Source organism: Aricia agestis, chromosome 1 (genome assembly GCF_905147365.1).
Source record: "Aricia agestis chromosome 1, ilAriAges1.1, whole genome shotgun sequence".
Classification (NCBI taxonomy): domain Eukaryota; kingdom Metazoa; phylum Arthropoda; class Insecta; order Lepidoptera; family Lycaenidae; genus Aricia; species Aricia agestis.
Window position 1 is genome coordinate 10,938,025 of NC_056406.1, and position 23,017 is coordinate 10,961,041.

Genomic DNA, 23,017 nt, shown 5'->3' on the forward strand with positions numbered 1-23,017 from the left:
CCGGAACATGGATGGAGCTGGCGTGTAATTCCCTTACATACTTGTTACATCCACTGCCATTGTTTAGAACAACGACTGAGCCGGGGCCCGATTCTCGCACCTCGAATGTTCCGAGTGATTGAGATTTTTTGTCAATTTTACCATGAGCACTTAGGTATAGAGGTTCACGGTGCAGTGCAGTGCGGTGCAGTTACAAAACTGACTCTCAGCCTTCTGTTTGCTAGTGAGTCTTAACTCTTACCGCCGCCCTCATAGACATTAAATGATGATTAAGCTTCAACTAGCTATTTGACCGAGCTTTGCTCGGTATTCGATGAAAATGACATTTTCTAAAAATGATTCCTAGCTAGATCGATTTATCGCCCCCGAAACCCCCTGTATACTAAATTTCATGAAAATCGTTGGAGAATATATATATATATACTAGATGTCCCGCGCGGCTTCGCCCGCGTAAATTAGAAATTTTACAGAATCCGTAGGTACATTTTCCCATAAAAAATATTTCCCCCGTTTTTCCCACATTTTCCTGAGTTTCTTCTGTCGTATTAGTCTTAGAGTAATAATATAATATAACCTTCTCGATAAATGATGAGTCTTACTCGATAAATGATCTATCTAACACTGAGATAAGTTTTTAAATCGGACCTGTAGTTTCTGAGATTGACGCGTTCAAGCAAACATACTCTTCAGGTTTATAATATTAGGTAGATATAGATTTTTTTAAATTATCGCTTGACAAACTCGAGTCTCGATCTAAAAGACTATGAAATGGTATAATATGGTAGTGATGATGATGATGATGATGATGAAGAATGTAATTTGCATAGTAGCATATGCTTTCTGTTCTTAAAACAACGCCGAAACTCCCAAACTTGTATCTATAAAGAATCAGGAATTCTCTCAGCACCTTCCGAACCACGGTATACCAGGTATATCTCGGTGCAAAATCTTACTTGTTGGTAGCATATGCTTAGAATACTTCTCACGAAACCGAAGTCACCATATGTTTCCCTATAAGTTTTGAGGAGTTCCCTCGATTACTTATGGATCCTTCATCAGATCACCACTTTTCTGAATATAATACCAAATTGGGATGATACCCTATATACCAAAAGAAAAATTTTGAAAATCGGTTAACAAACGGCGGAGTAATCGTTGAATATAAGAAAACGAACATAACACCTCCCCCATTTTGAAAGTCGGTTAAAATTGTAGCCTATGTGTTATTTATTTAATATTTTAATCAGCACATGAATTGAATAACAAAATTTTTTTCAAATTAATCGTAGCACCATCTGTCAGGACAAACTAAAATTGAAATAGAATAATATTGAATGCGATGATAGCGCCGTCCGCCGGATCTAATGTAAAACATTCCAAAATCAACAACTCCTTATAAATAAGAAATTAATTGAAAAAACATTTTCCAGTAGACCAAACTGTAAATCTAAACCATTCTCGAATCTCCACGAACACACACAAAAAATTTCATCAAAATTGGTCCAGTCGTTTAGGAGGAGTTCAGTCACATACACACGCACACAAGAAATATATATATTAAGATATATATATATATATATATATATATATATATATATATATATATATATATATATATATACAAGAATTGCTCGTTTAAAGATTTAAGATTTAATTAATATTTTTACAAATAAAGTATGTACAGAGTAGGAACAGACGTTCGGCAATATCTGAGAAACGAGCGTGAGAATAGAATTTTAGAAAGCTAGCAGATGCTTAGTTTATGGTCTACGGTAGATTTATTTATTTGATTATTGGAATATGTGTAAACTACAAATAAATAAAGACTAGGCTATCGTATGTAATATTGGGGTTAGATACGAATGTGATTAATTATTAAATGTGTTGTAGTATCTAGCTATAGGTTTTGAGTATAATAAAACGTTATGTATTCTTGTGTATTAATTTCCGCGATAGTAATTGTTGCTATGAGTATTTCTTGCCACGTATTGTGTAATTCGTACGTTTGGAATCAGAGGGCAAGAAATACGAATAATGTGTATTAGTAGATGATTAATTAGTACACATCTGAATTAGATTTAATTTGTATAATGTATATTAATCTAAGACTCCGATCTGTGAGTCATGATATTATGTTACGTAGATTAAGAACATAATATCATGGTATTGAAATTGTTGTATTGAATAATTATTGTGTATGTAATTTGTATTGTGTAGTGCACAGTGCCATAGCAATGGGTAGGAAAGAGATAGGTGTACGCTGAAATGGTATCTCCGCGCGATAGAAATAAGGCGGGGGCTTCTGCGTATACCCCCGCACCGGGATAAGTGGGCGGGTCTTCTCCCTCTGCGCTAGCGCATGGCGGGAGTGAAGCTTAGACGTATAAATAGGCCGGTCGGCGTTGCGTCGTGGCATTGCGATAGAATAGTAATTGGGCATAGGACTCATACGGCAACTACGACTCCAGCAACTCTGACGGATCTTGGTCAAAGAACACCATTCTTATCGGACGGATATAAATTGCTCCGATAGGTCAGATTACGGGTGTAACGAGTATAAATATTGAGTAGTCCGCCCTTTGCCTTGGTACAGTGCACAAAGTTTAATTTTAATATAATAAATCGAAGTGAAGAGTTAAAATTGATTTAATTTAAAGTCATCAAAGCTCAAACATATATAGATATAAATTTCAACAAAAATCATACAGTCCACAATAGTAGTGTTGAACGTTTTGAGCGACTAAAATATTCAATATAAAAGCTAGACGTGTGATTGAATGTCGTTGTTCAGTCAAAGGGCTAGCTGTTTGATTGAACGGCTATTTAAACCAGTCGGCTGCGACATATACACCGTAACTCCGTAGTGCCATAATTTGCGCAGGAACCGCATATTTTTTCGGGATAAAAATATTATGTAGATATTAATGTGTCCTTTCCCGGGGCTCAAAGTATCTCCTCATCAAATGTCAGGAGAACCGGTTCAGCAATTTGGACGTGAAGAGGTAATACACTTTCACAGTTATTTTATTAGTACGTTGGTACGAGTATATATTTTCGTGATTAAATCTGATTGAACAGATTTAATTAGGGAACTAGTTTCTGATTACATAGATGGCTTCAATGACGGTTAGTAATTATTTAACAAACCTTGTACTTGATGTGATAATTTTGAACCTATTTGAAATTACTATTTTAAGTAGAAAACTACGCATTAATACGACTTGGGGATTTTCAGGCTACAATTTCTATCATATATATACTATAATTAAGAGGCCACGGAATATATAAGTAGTATTATATATTCCGTGTAAGAGGCCTATAAGCAAATCTAAGTAATCAATTTTAATCTTTCAATCCCTTTCTTATTTATATATTAAGAGAATATCTCTGTTGATATTCGAGATGTTTAATCGCTTACATTAAAAGTAGGAATGAATTATTAAAATCTTGCTAATATTACTGAAATTCTTAGAAGTGACGTTGGTACTATTGTAATTAAAGAACAATATTACATTTAATTTAATACCTTTGTTTCAGTTTGTGATAATTAATGTTAAAATTATTTTCTTAATCACAAGAGCATACCGTTAGGTAAAATTTTCCCTTTTGATTTTTGAATGAAATTGACAAATGCCTACAAATATAATATTTTTAGAGCACCGTACCCAATGGGTAAAAACGGGACCCTATTGCTGAGACTTTGATTTCTGTCTCCAGGTTGTATCTCAAGAACTGTTTCAGAAGAATATAATTTATACACTCCAACTAAGCAAAGAAGAGATAGTCTAAACATACATTGTTATTAAAACAGTTTAAAACCATTTCCTCGTCAATAACCATTGCATATTAATAGGTTATTAACAATGTATTTCTCTAAGATAAATTACTGTAACCTGTTCGGGAGTTGTAGGATATTATAATTATTAATAGATATTAAATTCATGATAAACGTGTGTACAAACGTGGTAGTGAATAAATTAAAGCATTAGTTGCTCCTATTCTGATAAACTCTAAATAAGCAACGAAAATCGAAGACAAAGCTTTTAACATTTTCGTGAGTCGAGTGCCTCGCAGGTTTAAAAGATACAATCAACAAGCTTTCCTTATAATAAATGCCTTTCGCCAATGCCAGTTAATTATTTCTTTACTTAGCTTTAACAGAAATGGGTGCAAGTGGACTTTAGTGAAAAGTAACTATGACTAGATTTTCTGGCAAATTAAAATTCACAACTTTGTAAATGCCAAAACGGCATTGAAAAACACTATTATGATATAAAAATGGAATCTAACTATATAAGTATTATTAATACGCGAGCGAAAAACTTTGGAACCCTTTTTAGGAAAAATGCGAATACGTGGGAGAGCCATGCTTCGGCACAAATGGGCCGGCTCGACCGGAGAAATACCACGTTCTCACAAAAAAACCGGCGTGAAACAGCGCTTGCGATGTGTTTCGCCGAGTGAGTGAGTTTACCGGAGGCCCAATCCCCTACCCGATTCCCTTCCCTACCCTCCCCTATTCCCTTCCCTTCCCTACCCTCCCCTACCCTATTCCCTCTTAAAAGGCCCGCAACGCACTTGCAACACTTCTGATGCTGCGAGTGTCCATGGGCGACGGAAGTTGCTTTCCATCAGGTGACCCGTTTGCTCGTTTGCCCCCTTATTTCATAAAAAAAAAAAACTTAATATAGCCTTTGTTTATGGTTGGTCTGTTGTGAAAATGTATTGTTGTTTTTTTTTATTAAATCTGAAATAGTCAATACTTTAAACGGGGAGCCAAAAGAGAATTATTAAATTTAAGGTTGAATTTCGACCATTAGGCGATCTCTAGTAACAGATAAAATATAGCCAAGTCTCAATTGGTCCAGGAAGTCAGGTTTATAAACCCTAAAAACTTAAATATTCGCAGTCGGTAGGATTCGAACCTACGCTCCCAGAGGGAATCTGATTTCTAGTCAGACGCCTTAACCGCTCGGCCACGACTGCTTCTTGATTATGGAACCAAATATAAAATAACATTTTTGTAAAGGTACTTTGCTCTCTGTACTTTCACTTGCGTTCACGGTCAAAAGCAGCTGGTTTGATCGCATACACGAAGCAGCATAATCTGAACCACAGACATAGATCAAGATCTATGTCTGTGATCAGAACTTACCAGCGTCTCTACCGAGTAGGTACAATTTAAAGACGAATACGTGGTAGAACCATGCTTCGGCACGAATGGGCCGGGTCAACCGGAGAAATACCACGGGCTCACAAAACAGCGCTTGCGCTGTGTTTCGCCGAGTGAGTGAGTTTACCGGAGGCCCAATCCCCTACCCTATCCCCTTCCCTACCCTTCCCTATTCCTTTCCTTTCTCTCCCCTACCCTATTACCCTATTCCCTCTTAAAAGGCCGGCAACGTACCTGCAGCTCTTCTGATGTTGCGAGTGTCCATGAAAGACGGAAGTTGCTTTCTATCAGGTAACCCGTTTGCCCGTTTTCCCCTTATTTCATAAAAAAAAGAAACGTCCCTTTCACACCGTTTTATTTAGTTTAGAGTTTAATTTAAAAAATATATTTTATATTTTCCAGACCCTTCCCTCATGAACCGAGAGACAAATTAATAACTACAAACTGAACTACAAAAGAAGTCTTGTTGTCGTTTTAATCACTAATTATATTATCAATGTTAATATAACTATCGCTCTACCGCTATAAAAAGGAAGAATTAATATCACACTTTAAATTTCGGTACATATTATTAATTTTAAATGCCAATAAACATTTATTTTATTTATGTGGTAATGATACCGCTACCATACATAATAGAACGCTGACCATACTCATTAATAAATATTATTATCATAACACGAATCAATGGATGGGCGTAAGGAATTAAATATTTGTATCGAAATTGGTATCGCTCAAATTTGCTCAATCAACCGATTATTATTATCAATTATTTTGTTAAACCCGCGCGGTTCAATCGTGTACATAGGGATGTGCAGTCAAAACTATATAAGTAAAGTAATACATAACTTTTTAAAGTTTTTAATAAAAGTTGTTTGTTTTTTAAGAAAGATAATAATATAAATGTGGCAGTTAGGTATCAAAACGTGTAGACATCCTCTAAGAACGTATTTTATAAAAATTTACCCCTAAGGGGATAAAACGGAGGCTGGAACTTGGAAGTTTTTAGGAAAGTCATATGGTTTAGATAAAGTTAGAGGCTTGAATAATAGTATTTTAAAAAGATAAAGCCGAGAATTAAAATTCTCTATCTCTAAAACTACTGAACCGATTTTGATGAAACTTGCAGAATTACCTAAGTTGAACAATGCTTAGTACAACAAAAAAAGAATCACTTAAATCGGACTTTTAGTTTCGCAGATATGCGAACAAAAACATAAATACATACATACACTTTTGAAATTTAGCACATTTGTTCAGACGCTGATATAGACTAATATAATATACGAAAACTGGGCAGTTCTGGAAATATGACATACATACGCATCGAATTGATGACCTCCTTTTTTGAAGTCGGTTAAAAATTTATGTTCTATAGATGGTGTTGAGGGATCTATAGAAATATAGAAATCAACCCCATTTTTGAGAAACCCTCTCAATAATTTATTGGATCATTGACGAATCCAATCAACAAATTGATTTACAAAATATTCGCAGTCGGTAGGATTCGAACCTACGCTCCCAGAGGGAATCTGATTTCTAGTCAGACGCCTTAACCGCTCGGCCACGACTGCCACATACGATTTTGTTTTAAAACAAGTTTTTAACAGTGAAAGTGTAATTAGGATATTATCTCAAAAAAATAATAGAATTCGAGCGGTAAGGATCTCTTCATACTGGCAAAGCGCAATGAAGATGCACGGCGATCACTACATGTAGGTACGGGTGCAGGCTAATCGCCCGCGCCGCCTGCAGCATCGCATTTCCTATAATATGGAAAAATATATTATGCGATATGATGCATTTTAAAATGAGCCATTCAAAACTGAACTTTATGTACTGCATACACATTAAATTGCAAACTTGCCACCGCTCGCGGTATTGAGCTGCCTACTTAAACTAAAGGCTCAAGTAACAAAAAATTTACGCAGCCGGTAGGATTCGAACCTACGCTCCCAGAGGGAATCTGATTTCGAGTCAGACGCCTTAACCACTCGGCCACGACTGCTACATACTGCATAGTCATAATATCACTTGCACAACTAAAATATGAAAGTCGATGCTATAACATGACTCATAATATTTTAATATTACCAATCTCCAGTCGGTGATTTGAGTGAAAGCGACTGAGTAATAACAGTTTTAAAGTAAGTCAAAGCGATAAAATTTAATATGAAACAATTAAATTCTAATCATAGAGTTACTTATAATAGTCATGGCATGTCGGGGGAAAAATTCCCCATTTCTGGTTGGGAGCATTTGAATATGTTTGAATTAAACATAGTTTATTGTACGTAGCATCAAAGAAATTGATTCATAGGCAGTTGACGGACCTACATCATTTGGTCGGATTAGCTTAAGAGGATTCCACGCGATTTTTTCCATACAAACGTTGTCCCCTGTTTCCTCCCTGGATAATACTAGTAGAGTTATAATTTTTTTCCTGAATATCTACAGCCACTAATACAATGTCCCTATGTTTTCTTTTTTTTCATAATTTAATTATTAAATAAGATATGAACGTTCAAAAACCTAAAAAAATGGCCAGATTTTCCGCTGTGTTCAAACGTCCAGAAAACAGATTTGGCTAGATTATACAAAAAAAAGCAAAACATAGGAACACAGCTCAAGCCTTTTTTTAATCTTTAATGAAAAAAGTACTTAAATCGGTTAAGTTTTGGAGAAGGAATCAGGGGACAACGAATCGTTGATTTTCTGGATTTTCTGCAGTTGTCTCTATTGCGTTCTGCGGTATAGGCTTGAGGTAAGGAAACAGCTATAGATATTACACGTACTTTTTTTTCATTTCTCTAGCCCCTGGTGTATCCTCTTAAGTTTTGACTTTTGACATTACGCTTCCAAACTACGTAGGTCCGCCATCGGCCTACGAATCAACTTCTTTGATCGTTGGCATATTTCTGTACGTTTTTTTCTGATAAATATATTATGCAGTGCCATATTATTATAATTAAACTTTTGAAATATTTTATTGAAAAAAATTACTTATTATTATCACGTCCTATCTTTTGTCTTAATCCTCTCTCCATAGGGCTGCTGGAAGAGATTTAATCTTATTAGAAATAAACAGATCATTTGCGTCTTACTGTGTAAATATAATAATATGTTATATTTTTAATGTTTCTTGTTCACATATTATATAAATAAAATAAAATATTCTAAGGCGCTCAAGTTTCCATCCATTTACAAGAAATCTGCAGCACCGAATTATAAGATCAAGTGACTAGTGCCCGGTTATATCCGGAGTATTTGCGTCTATAGCGGACCATAACGTAGTTTCGTGTTAACCGTCTAAACCAATAACCGGAACAGCAATGCCGGCCCGGTAGCGATATATCCGGCCTCAGATTGAAATTTGCCGTCTGCCTTTGGAGAACCCCATCTCACCGTAACTGCTCCATAATTCATGGACTAAACATAAAGCGATAGACCAAAACGCCGCCTAAATATTTAAATACAATTTTTATAGGTACCGGTAAGATTTAGCTAACTATAATTTATATAACTTATTACTCATAATGTAACGTTTGATATAGTTGAGAATGTTGAGATCAGTTGTTAAAAGTATAAGTATAATATCTTTTTTAACAACTGATTTCAACATGATCAAATTAAATTAAACCCCCTCATGTCTGTGGTACTGGTAAATGATGTGGACTCACAATCAATTGACAGATTTAAGACTGTTTTAAAGATATCTTTTTGTGAAAAATTAAAAAAGAAGTGTGTGTTCGTTAACGAGATGATATTAAGTGAAATTATTATGAGGTATACTTTACATCTGTACGTCTGGGAACATTGTACCTTATACGACTGCAGAGCCGAGGGTAAAGTATTTATTAGTCCATGTATGTAATTTAACTTTGTGGCACTATTTAGACCACGCGGGACGCAGTCTGCCAGTCAGGTTGCTCGACTTTTAGACGCTTTGCAGACGACGGGGCGTGGCGGGCAGGTCAATTTCGCTGCGTACGCCCGTCGATGTCTGCAGCTGCCCCGCTGCCCACGCCGCATATACAAAGCACTACACATGTAAACTGGGTTATGTGATCCACGGCGGGCAGCCGCGGACATGCGCCGCCAGTGCCCGCCGGGCACCAGCGGCGCAGTATTTTTGCCCGCCGTGTGCGTTGGTAATATAGGATTCCCTTTGCGCTATCGTTTGGGGCTAAATAAAGAGCGGGTTGATCACCCGCTCCGCCCCGTCGTCTGCAAAGCGCCTTAATAGTAAACTATTTAGTAAAAAACATTTTTATTTTTTTAAATCTTGTTACCAAAATTAAAATTAAGTTTAAAAAACTAAAACCCGACTACTAAAATACGCTCTAAAAAGTACGAAACAAGAAAACAGTTTATAGGGATATGGAAATGTTTAAAGGATAGCCGTGGTCGTATGTATGATCTTTATTATATTAATATAATATAATATAATGAATTTGTTTTGCTCTAGTATGTGGCATACGACCACGGCTATCCTTTAAACATTTCCATATCCCTATAAACTGTTTTCTTGTTTCGTACTTTTTAGAGCGTATTTTAGTAGTCGGGTTTTAGTTTTTTAAACTTTATTTTTATTTCAATTATTTTGGGGCTAAGATTCACTCGATCTTAAACTATCCAACTCCTCAAATGATCGAGGATCATGAGGATGTTACACTTATAACACCCCTCTTTTTTGTCGGGGGTTAAAAAGGAGAATCAAAACTCAACATTAACGACGCGATAACACTTCGACGAGGGAGGGGGGGTTCCAGCCAAGCCCTCCATATAGGTAATTAAATGATAGTCAAAAAGTGAATGTTTAGTTTAGAGTACAATAATTTCACTTTCATTTATAACTTCGTTCCTATCAAAACTCAACACTGACAACGCGACAACATTTCCAGGTGGGGGAGGTTTGGTACAGGCCAGAGGTGAGGCGAAGCCCCCCACGACATTGTCAGGAAAAATATTATTTGTTTGTTCTTTTTTACTTTTATTCCCCTAGATGCTAGATGGTGCTACAGTCAATTTAACGTGATGTCATGTAGCCTATAACCAGCGGACAGTCAAGGGGCTTCTAACGACACCTCATTTGTCCAAATGCGTTAAGTAGTTTTAAAGTTACGAGGGAACAGATGAACATCCATATCCACATACATACATACATATATACATACATACAGGCCAAAATCATAACCCTCCTTTTTGCTTCGCCGTAGTCGGGTAAAAAATTGTGAACAATGTAAAGAGAAATATCATTGTTGAAGTATTTCCAAATTTTCTTATCAATAAACATCAGGGCATTAGGTAGGTATTTAGATTTTTATGAAATAGGGGGGCAATTGACCAAACGGGTCACCTGATGGAAAGCAAACTACCGTCGCCCATGGACACTACCATCGCCCATGCACTATCCACGTGACCGAAGATAAAGTTAGAATCGTTTTAATATTATTATAATATATAATAGTTTTGATTTACTAAAGGCTACTTTAAAATAATACTAAATACTATGACATATTTAAACTCAATACACCAAAAATTAAAATTTATGGAATTTCAACTTTTTTGTTGAGTTTTGAGAGAGAGAGAGTTTTGAGTTATGTCCCCAAGAACTGCACATATCCAAACGCAATAGGAGATTTGCGTTTGAAATTTTCAATTATGGTAAGTATTCCTCATAGTTCATACAACGGTGATATTTCACGAAGCTACATGACCTAGGCGCGGGATTGGTTTGCAATTTATAGGCTCTATCGGGCCTACGCAGTTGCATTGCTTCATCAACATTACCCAGCCTACGCTCACGGTAATCCGTAATACCCATACCTCGATTCTAACTATTCTACTATTTCAGTGTTTTTTAACATTTTTTATGATGTGACCTTTTTTAAGAAAAAAAAACTTGAGATGTGTCAAGGGACACCCGAATGAAAATAAGTTATTTCGGATGTTCAAAAACCAGTATACGTATAGAATATATATATATATATATATATATATATATATATATATATATATATATAGTAAGTAAGTCTTTATTTCCATGAAATTGGTTACAATGTTCTTATTATTATTATTTTTATAGTTCACAATTTCTGCCTCTATTTATATATATATATATATATATATATATATATATATATATATATATATATATATATATATATATATATATATATATATATATATATATATATATATATATATATATATATATATATATATATATATATATATATATATAGAAATAGGAAGACTAACAACGCATCGCTTTACTTTATTCTCAAAAAACACCATCTATACGTGGGAGAGCCATGCTTCGGCACGAATGGGCCGGCTCGACCGGATAAATACCACGTTCTCACAGAAAACCGGCGTGAAACAGCGCTTGCGCTGTGTTTCGCCGAGTGAGTGAGTTTACCGGAGGCCCAATCCCCTAACCCCTACCCTATTCCCTTCCCTACCCTCAACTATTCCCTTCCCTTCCCTTCCCTCCCCTATTACCCTATTCCCTCTTAAAAGGTCGGCAACGCACTTGCAGCTCTTCTGATGCTGCGAGTGTCCATGGGCGACGGAAGTTGCTTTCCATCAGGTGACCCGTTTGCTCGTTTGCCCCCTTATTTCATAAAAAAAAAAAAAAACTAGTTGACGCACAGGAAATTGGAATACTGTCAACGCCCTCTGCCCCTACCATGCATTTACTAATAAAAATGTGTCAAGGTCAAATATCGTTCTGTCTAGCCCCCTTTACGCCAAACGCGCGATAAGGAACTTCGTTCCAAAATATTCGCGATCCCATCCAGTTTGAAAAATACTGCACTATTTTAATGCCATATAAGGGCCCTTCGACACGACATTTTTTTTGCGCTCGTTTGTATCGATACAAACGAAAGTTGAACGCTCAGCAAACGCAAGGAAGTCAACACGTTTTAAACTTTATATCTGCAAAAACGTGATGTAAACGCGCAGAAGACGAGCGCATCAGAAACGCGCGTCGTCAGTGTGTAAAAAATACGTCGTGTGGCGTGCTTTTATCGATTTGTTTCTCATTTGAAAGTCTGTTTCTTATCAAATTACAAAATGTTATTCAATAAAATGTCAATTTTTGAAACAAGAACTTGCAAGAACTAAGAAAATAAATATGGTCGAATGGTCGAAGCCGAATAGTGGTAAACAGAATCCATCTTCGATTATACCTACCGCCCATACTAAGTAGATTAATAGTAGGGGATAATAATATGGACAAACAAACAATTATTAATAAGTGTATTAACAACCTTTATATTGCATCTAAGTACAAAATGAGAGCAATATCTGCGCTCATATATAGTTAATTTTGAATATTGTATTGCACATAAACTGTGCAGGATCTATAAATGCTTTTATAATAATATAATTGGCGTAGTCAATAGTATAATATTTTAGTTTACAAATAAAATTGTTTCAAAGCAATTAACTAGCCCGCATTCCCTATTACTGCTCTTGCTGACTGGCATAATTTTTAACAATATTTTGTTGTGCATTCGTTAAAAATATCTGGCCTAAATTCATCCAGCGATCTTTGAAAAAATATCACGTAACAAAATCCTATTTTTTATTTTTGTGTCTTAGATAGTTTAATTTTTTTTCCTTACGGTATTTATTTAGCGTATGTACTGTAACTTTTTTGCATCTATTGCACATAGTTTGTCAGTACTAGTTTAAATCATTGTCAATCAGCAAAATTAGCTAATATAGTAATATTATTATCTATCCATTTCAACAGCTGTTACGATAAGTTATTGAATAGCTATGTCCACACTATGCGCTTTCGTCTTCAATTTTCGTCATCTTCTTTCATTCAACTTTCGTTTTGGCGCATTCAATAATTGAATGCGTCAACGAACGCAACGCCAACTGCCATTTTTGATAACAAAGCGAAAGTTTTGGATACGGTCAGAGGGCACGCGTCGCGGACATGCCTCACGTTCGCTGCAGTTGACTGCGCTATAACGCATGCCCTTGACGAACAGAAAAGACACAGTATGGACAAAGCTAATGAGTATCTGACTAAGGGCCATAGACTTATAATATACTGTGCATTATAAGTTTATGGCCTGTCCACATGTCCACGTCACGACGTCGTCAACGTGGAACGGTGCGGTAACGTGGCACGTTACGCTGTCGCGAATTTACGTAAACGTAACGTGAAAATACAATTAGTCACAACGATACGCAATGTTGCACGTCGCCGAGCCTTGTAAAATTCTACCTATTGTGCAATTGTGCATTAATAATATTAACTGAGCAAGCGCAACGGATCGAGCCATGTCGGTCGACGTGACGTGCAGTTTTACGGTGACGTTACCGTACCGTACACTTTTTCTATTCAAATAACATAGGTACTTTAGTTAATGCACAATAGAATTTTACAAGGCACGGCGACGTGCAACGATGCGTCGTCGTGACGTGCATTTTCACGTTACGTTGACGTAAATTAGCATGTCGTGACAACGTAACGTGCCAAGTTACCGCACCGTTCCACGTTGACGACGTCGTGGCGTGGAGATGTGGACGAGCCGTAACGCCCAAATTGAGATATTTTTAAGTAAATTGCTTTACGTCTTTAGACGGCGTATAAATCCTTAACTGGGCAGTAAAGACGTTGTAAAAAATCCCCCGTAAACCGGGATCACGGATTAATGCGTGTTTAATTTGTAAGTTCGCGATAACCATGAATCAAATTACGCAATGCCTAAGTTGTTCCGGACGAGTTTAATCAAAGTTGTGATCCTTAAGCGTTCTCCAAAACAACTCATTGAAGTGTAATCCCGGAGCTATTAGTTGAGGAGGTTAAAACTGTAATAAAGTGCGTAACGCCCCTAAACTGTTTAACGGGTGTCATAAATAAAGTAAATAGGCCGGCCGAGTGAGCCAGAATCAAAGTGTGCTTAGTGTGTGGACACTAAATGTGCGGCGCTTATTGCAGCTATTAACTTTCCAAATTAAATTGAAACTTTTTTTCAATAAAATTTCTTTGACTTAGTATAAATGCGAAAGTGTGTCTATCTGTCTGTTACATCTTTACGCCCAAACCACTGAACCGATTATGCTGAAATTTGATACGGAGATACTTTAAGCCTCGTGGAAGGACATAGAGTACTTTTTAGCCTGGAAAAAATATGTTCCCGCGCTTTTGGTCACAGAGATGCGGGTGCCATTAAGTTTAGTTGAATAATTTTAAGTTTTAGGATTTCCTGGAGATAGTAAACAAATTATTTAGTTTGGACGACTAACTATAATTATAATTACGAAGCTAATGTTACTAACTAGAGTCCTAACCTGTGACCATTGTTCATATTTCTAATTTTAATGTTTGCACGCAATGATGTTTTTTTTTTTAGAATATCATAGTTTGCACGTTGAAAAAATCGACCAAAATGTGTGAGACACTGTTAAATTGTACCATCTTATTTTACCATATTTTGCAAATAAAATTATTATTATTATTATAACGTCATAACTTTCGTTTGACAACGTATTTCAATAAAAAAGTTCCAAAGCATACAAAGGCACTTTAAAAAGGTTTTAATATGCGTATTATACAAATTCATATAATCTGATGTCTAATAATAATATTATAATGTAGGTATGACAAAAAACTAAATGAGCCTGTGGCGGTACCCACAATTCGCCTAACATTCCTGCATCGCGCTATCGAAGTTTCGGAGAACGGCAAGATATATTCAACGTCTGAAATGACGTCAGTAGGCTTCGGCCTGATCGAGCATGCTACTCGTATCTCGCTCGGTCGGAAGATCTTCCTTTTCGGCCGCCACGAACAACGTTAAATTGGTGACCACCGACAAGAACACGCATCCTTCTGGACATTAATCATCATCAACACTCCCCGCCCCTCCGCACCACGTCAGCAGACATCAAGCATTACCGGGTCGCCCCGACCATAAGCCGCGTTAGGCTTCCGCGCCGGTCGAACCCGTGTCTGGCTTGAACGGGGCAGCCATAGGCTACAACGACCGGTCAGCAAGCAGAGCACGGGGTCCCTCTCCTGGTCATTGCACGCGTAGCTTCGGCCCACACCTGACAACACAAGCGCATCGAAGAATACCACAGGTCTTCGGGGGGGAGTAATGTGGCGGTACCCACAATTCGCCTAACATTCCTGCATCGCGCTATCGAAGTTTCGGAGAACGGCAAGATATATACAACGTCTGAAATGACGTCAGTAGGCTTCGGCCTGATCGAGCATGCTATCTCGCTCGGTCGGAAGATCTTCCTTTTCGGCCGCCACGAACAACGTTAAAAGCCGATTAGCCCAAACCTACGTTTACTGGCCGCATCGTTCGTTATTTACTATTTGTATCTATTATTGTTTAGTTAAAGTTAAACGACTTAAGATTAAGGACCGGGATTACATAAGTAATAACTGCTGTCCTTTTAGTTGCCAAACTTTTGCTAGATAAGATTTGTTATTTGGGACTTGGTATTAATTTGTATTGTTTCTTAAATGAAACGTTATATTTAAGAATTTTAAAAGATATGTCACATATTCAAAATTCTAATGGCTGGCTTCCATTATTCCAATTCAATTATTTAATCCAGAGCTGGATTACTATTCTGCCGTGGTATAACAAAAATGCCGTTAAGTGACATTTGGTCGATTTTCAGGTTTTGACTGTACATGAATAAGAAAAAAATTCTCTATCGACCTATATAAGCGGTTTTCTGATAAGTTGAATAGTTTCCGAAATAATAATAATGAAAATGCCGTTATATTACCCTTTTTTGTGCATGTAATACGCTTAAATGACGTTAAGTCATATTGGGAGTCAATATAGCCGCTAATGTTCATTAACTTGTATTTTTATTATACTTTTTTCTTGTGATTGTTTCACTAGATTGCCGTTATACGGTATTTTGTACACTGTAAAGTGATTAAAGTACTTTAACTATTTTATTGTAACTCTTTTTTAATTTTAATGTTTGGACTTTATGTTTGCTAAACAATAATGCCGTAAAGTGAAAAAATTAGACTTAAATGTGACTAACGAGTCTTAACGGCATTATAGCTTAGCATTTAGTACATTTATATTTTTACTCAATGAACGCTACGAGCCAGTAACGGCATTTATAAAGTGAAATAAAACATATTTTAAATTAAATATTAGATTTAAATGTCGCTATCTCACAATAATACGCTATAATGCCGTTAAATAATCTCACCCGGTGACATCCTAGTTTCGCGGTCAGAGGTCAGGAGTATTCAGTGCGTCGCAGGCGCTTACCGAATGCGCTTACGTAATTAAGAATTAAAATTCCCTATCTCAAAAAACAAACTTGCAGTATTCCTAATAATAATAATAAACTAAGTTGAACAATACCTACTACAATAAAAAATAATCACTAAAATCGGACTTGTGGTTCCGGAGATATGCGTGCACAAAACATACATACATATACATACATACACTTTTGAAATTTGCCACATTTGTTCAGAAGCTGTCATATATTGATATAATATTATACAACAGTTCTGGAAATATTACATACATGTACACGTCGAATTGATAATTTTGACTTGATTTGTATTTTGTAGTTTCAGTAAGTTTTATTTTATTTAGTTGTGTTGTTTTTATTTGAGACAGAAAGACTTAAAAACGGCCGTCTTAAGAGCATGCTATAATTATAATATTATTATGTAGAAATGTTATCGTGCCTCTTAGCCACCCAATTAATGTGATATTTGTATTAAGTAAAGAGCTAAGCGTCCATACAAATTAGTTGTAAGTATAATCCCACCAAAACATTAAATGTAAAAAAGAGCCAAGCAAAATATTGCATAGCCATGCAATATATCTATCGTAAAAAGTTTTCAGATCACATTCAAGCCAAGCCTTCATCTTATTTTGTAATTTAAATCAACATTAAGTGAATTTATCAATAGTTTTCTTTATTTTATATATTATTATAGTGGCTCGGCAACGAGCACAAGAAAAACAAATATAAAACTTCATATTTAGGGTAGTTCATACTTACACAAACGGCAAGCGTAAAGTGTTTTTTAGTACCGTATGTAATGACGCATGTCGACGATTGTACCCAATAAATACCCAATCAGTCGCTGATTATTTCTCTAGTACTCATTGCCAAGCCACTATAATAATTATAAAATAAAGAAAACTATATATATAAATTCACTGAATGTTGATTTAAATTACAAAATAATAATTATAATAAAACTCTTTATTGCACACCAAAATACATACACAATATGAATTATAAATAAATTAAGCTGAAGGCTTGGCTTGAATGTGATCTGAAAACTTTTTACGATAGATATATTGCATGGCTATGCAATATTATGCAATATTTTGCTTGGCTCCTTTTAACATTTAATGTTTTGGTGGGATTTTATTTCTTTTTTTAAGGTTTCCTTTCTTTTCAGGTCACGTTAAAACGTTTCTGTACTTAGCTTAGCACACATTCTCTATCTCTAGGTATATATTCTATGTCGTAAAATTAATTGATAATAACAGGTAGGTACTTCTACAAAGTACAAATTCTATGACGATAGCCTAGAATTTCAGGATAACTTTTGAACTATCAAGAGGTTATTCGTGCATCGATGTTACTTTCGATTGAGTATTACGACCTATTCCGGATTTTTTTCAAACCATAATAATTATACTCCGCAAACAAGCGATACCGCGATATAAAGGGAGTGCTACACCATCTATCGAGCGAGTATGGAGTGTACATCGTAATTCGCAGTTCTGATTTGAGATTTAATCTAATTTAATTATCATAGTTTCATTGTTAACTTTGTTCACTATTTTTCCTTTTGTACGTAAAATAATTATTATGAAGTCAAAACTCATTTTTAATGTTCTTGCAAAGCCACAAACAATAAAATTCTTTTCTTTTATTTAATAAAGTTATATTATACTTTTCAGTTTTTAGGCTTCCTTGCCCAAAGGATGAAAACGGGAGCCTATTCCTAATGAGTCTAGATTTCGCTGTCTGTCTGTCGTCCGTCAGTGTGTCACGAGGCTAGATCTCGAGAACCGCAATAGCTAGATATTTTATTTTTTTTACAAATTATGTACTTTTATTGTCGCTAAAAAACCTAATAGTCCAACTAAAATAAAATGAATGATTAATGGGGGGTCTCATACAACAAACACGTTTTTTTGCCCTTTTTTGCCCTATATCCATAATGGTAAAAGTGAGGTTTTTGAAAATTTCAGAAAATACTTAATTGTATTTCCACTTTAATAATAAGTAATAAAAAGTACATAAACTTGTGATTTAAGGGGGGCTCCCATACAAATTTACGGTACGGAACCCTATGTACGCCAGTTCGACTCGCACTTGGCCAGTTTCATAATATTTCCTTTCATTGTGGATAACGACCTACCTTGTTGGCAAATTTCAAGGTTCTAAGTCTGCTAGAAGTACCTTAGAATTTTGATGATCTGTCAGTGAGTGACAAAATGTAGTTACTTTGATCATCCGTAACTATTAAACTATTTATCGAAATGTTATGTAATTTTGAGGTTATGCTAGTTTTAATACTTACTCCTAGTCACCGAAATTCTAAATTCCTAGCTTTGTAAACATCGAAGATAAATGGGGTGTGAAAAAGCCGCGAACCGCTTCGAGAAAAGTATGGTACGGCCGTGCCTTTGCTAAAAAGCTTGGCTGGAGCACTGCCGTGCTCCCAGATATACTATAGAGCTATCTAAGATGCTCAATAAAGTACATAATAAATATTGTGATTTACTAACTTGGGTTTTAATTTATTGCAAAATAAGATTCCTATTTAATACTTTAACTCCGTATAGTTAAATATCACAATGCAATATTTTTCGCTTTGTATCGCTATAACGCCGTTAACGTAAAAAGTAAATAGTGTAACGGCGTTTTAGCGGAACAATGAGTGGAGTTATTCATATACATATTGTAGCTTACTAGACTTAAATGCGGTAAAATACCAATAACAGCACTAAAGACTAACATAAGTTGGTTCTGTATTACTTGATATTAAACTAAATCAGGGTTATGTACTATAACGACATTTTAACTAAACCTATGAGAAAATGTTTGTAGTGTTTTAATAGACAACGTTTTTATTAGGAATAGAAACACTAAAATGCCGTTAAGGTATACGTAACGGCATTTAAGTCAAATTATAGATGAAAGAAAGAAACATTAATGATGAACTAAAACGAAAAACGGGTTTTTTTATTATTCATAAAGAAATTCTAGAAGATCACATATTAATAGATAATAAGTATCTCTTTTATGTATGTTCTGGTGCTTTTCGATCTCAAATCGGTTTTGTCATTGAGGAGTTACATAGGTTTAAATTTTTACCGCGTTTTTTGCTCATAACTCAAAAGTAGGTTTTGGTAGTTAACGGCATTATAGTCATACCACGGCAGTATTGGACTTTGGAGTAACATTATTCCAATTGTAACGAGCGCTGTCAGTATTGCATGCATTCCAGTGCCCGTTTACATAAACAGACACTGAAATACGGTAGGATGCAATTTTGCAAAAAAAAGCGCTGCAATCAGATCACTGGTTTGGTATAATGTAAGCCGTGCATAACATTAAAATAATATTAAAACCTCATGGTAAGGCCCCTGGCTATAATCAATGCTAGGCTCCACAGTCCACATACAAAGACACGACTAATCAATAGACTTTAGACCGTAAGTCTAGAGTCTAGACTAAGGGACCCAGGATTAGGTCATAAAAGATTCAAGTTGGGTTGGAAGCATATTGAGGTCACATCTGATACAAATAAAGCTTAGCTATTAACAATACAAAGAACCTGATTATTTATTCCTATCAGGTCATGCCTTAATCCAGAGGTTACATTTTTGATCCCGGGTATTTTTGGGTTATTCTCAAACTTTGTGAGGAATAGTAAACTCACATCTGTCTTTTGTGGTAAAGTCGTGGTTACACTAATCGTGGTTACACTAACTATAATATATGTAATTTGTATAACTGTGAAGAGCATAATTAAGAAGAGTAGAGGTAAGGAGAGTATGGAGAGTAAAGGTAAGAACCATCTCTGGGTTAGAAAAATGTCCATCCAAAAGCATCAAATGTGGTGTTCTTCACCAAGAGAGCAAATTCTTCACTCACTCACTACATTATATGTTGTTAAGTAGTGAACTTAGTAGTACAGCTCTATGTATTTTAGTTTATTTCATAGTCTCTTCTTACACTAAAACCACTTAGTTCTCAACTAATTATATTAACATCATGTATTTTAGTTTATTAATTAGTATTAAGTATCATTACAATGTATTTTAGTTTATTTCATAGTCTCTTCTTAGTTACTACACTAAAACCACTTTAGTCGGTTCTCGAACTAATTATTATACACTTGTCAGTTGTCGCTAATGGATCCATAAGAGAGGGTCCCCCTTACCCTCTATGATATAAAAAGTCACGCTAAGAAACTAGTATAGACATTTTTAGGGTTCCGTAGCCAAATGGCAAAAAACGGAACCCTTATAGATTCATCATGTCTGTCTGTATATCTGTCCGTCCGTCCGTATGTCACAGCCACGGAGCCACTTTTCTCGGAAACTATACGAGATATACTATTGAAACTTGGTAAGTTTCAATAGTATAGCTCGTAAGAAAAATAATTAAAAATTTAAGGGTCGCCATAGGTGAAACACCCCACAACTGAAACACAAAAATATTTTTTTATCTAACCAATGCGTGTGGGGTATCTATGGCTAGGTCTTCAAAAATCATATTGAGGTTTCTAATATCATTTTTTTCTAACCTGAATAGTTTGCAAGAGAGACTCTTAGTCTTAGTTAGAGTGGTAAAATGTGTCCCCACCCCCCTCTAACTTCTAAAGTAGGGGCATGATAATTCTTTAAAAAATATATGATGTACATTACTATGAAAACTACCAACGAAAATTGGTTTGAATGAGATCTAGCAAGTAGTTTTTTTTTACAATGTGTTATAAAATCATCGTCATAAAATATGGTAAACCTTAATTTAACTTTCATTAAATCAACTGAAATATAAAAATAAATCAAAAACCTTTTAATTTCATAGAAATAAACCTTATTGTGCGGAACCCTTCATGGGCGAGTCCAACTCGCACTTGGCTGGTTTTTTTTTATCATTAACAACTAACAAGGTATAGATAGTGAAACACTGAAACTTGATTAGATTTTCTTTTTGTTTATACAAGTGTATGCGTCGTGTCATTACAATAACTGTTTTGTGACGTTTTATAGTCGCCATTACAGTTTTAGTACAGAAAGCGGCAACACTTTAATATTATATGTCTTGTATCATAATAATATATGCAAATAAAAAGAACATATTATCGACACTACAATAAAATCTAGAAGGTATTTACGACGCCAGTACAATTATGAGGCTGGTGGGCTGGTATTAATTTTTACCTCAAAAATGTTTGGGGTGCCGCACTTCAAAAGGAAAAGACTGAACCCGAATAAGATCATTTAGTCTTCATCCGTATATCTGACCGACTCTCGAGAGAATGCGTGGAGATATCGAATTCAAAAGCTAGCACTCGGCCAGTTTATGCATTTGGTCCTCTCAAAAACTATGTTCACTTAAATAAAGAATACAATATATTTTTCGAAAATATAAAATCTCAATATCATAATAATAGGTATGCCTTTCTCTTTACAACTCTTCAGAGATATTTAGAGAACATACTCCATGCGGAAATCGAATTTAGATTAAATATTCTACTACATTGAAAAGTATATAATGAAACATCACTCGCAATATTTAAATTCGGAATATAATATCTTAGAGCTTCAAAATACTTTCCAGAAGTCTGTTATCGCAGAAGTATTTGAAATACATTATTGTGATTTCATTATAATTACTTTCATGATCCATAGTTGAAAAGATTCGTCCGGATTTTACAGTCCTTTATAACATAAAATAGAATAACATAACGGTATTTTTCGAACAAATTCGATTAAAAATGAGCATGGTCCTGGATCCCTGGTATTTTTTAATAAAACAACTTGTTTTCAAAGCGATGAATGCTTTTATTAAACCAGATATACAGCGTGTTCGTGCCTTTTAATCCATACCAATTTGAATTTCCTTGAGTGTTTTGTAACTGGAATTAGGACTCCATATCTAAAATTTATATTTTGACCAAAAATAAAATAGGTACTCTTCATTTTTAGCCGCTATAAGTAATTTTTCTTAAAAAAGATGAATGTTAAAAATGTTAGAATACATTCTTAGACCTTTTATTACATTCAATTTGTTCAGGGTTGGATATTTAAATATGAATGTACGAGGCAAATTAAGAACAAAATTAAATTTTCGCAGCCGGTAGGATTCGAACCTACGCTCCCAGAGGGAATCTGATTTCGAGTCAGACGCCTTAACCACTCGGCCACGACTGCTATAGCCTGAAACTTAAACTTTCCAACCTTCAGAAATATACTTTTTTTCATGAGTACACCGCATTCAACTTAAGTGTGCGTTTTCAAAATATGAAGGCCAATTTTATAAATAACTTTCAATTGCAACAAACTACAATTATAACGAAATTATGAAAATATATATCCTCCATCTCAAATATAAAACATAAACTACCTTCAAAAGTCAAAATTAAAATCTTAACCTATACAGTTCTTTCTGATTATGATTTCAATTGCATAAAAATTGCATTAAAATGTCGAAATGACGCAATTTTAGCTCTCGCTCCACTTGTCAGGCTTTTGAAACAGAAGTTGCTTTGTAGAATTTCTCAGTAAGATTTAATTTTCCCCCGCCGCATTTATGCACTTATAAAGT

At 35.3% G+C, this 23,017-nt stretch overlaps 4 non-coding genes across 4 annotated transcripts; all 4 read right to left on the reverse strand.

Annotated features, from left to right (window-relative positions):
* Positions 1-4,904: 4,904 nt before the first annotated feature.
* Trnas-aga lies at positions 4,905-4,986 on the reverse strand. The gene has a single exon. It is a non-coding gene; the product is annotated as a tRNA-Ser (tRNA).
* A 1,679-nt stretch (positions 4,987-6,665) lies between these two features.
* Trnas-aga lies at positions 6,666-6,747 on the reverse strand. The gene has a single exon. It is a non-coding gene; the product is annotated as a tRNA-Ser (tRNA).
* Positions 6,748-7,099: 352 nt separating this feature from the next.
* Trnas-cga lies at positions 7,100-7,181 on the reverse strand. The gene has a single exon. It is a non-coding gene; the product is annotated as a tRNA-Ser (tRNA).
* Positions 7,182-22,541: 15,360 nt separating this feature from the next.
* Positions 22,542-22,623, reverse strand: Trnas-cga. Its single transcript has one exon. It is a non-coding gene; the product is annotated as a tRNA-Ser (tRNA).
* Positions 22,624-23,017: the final 394 nt, after the last annotated feature.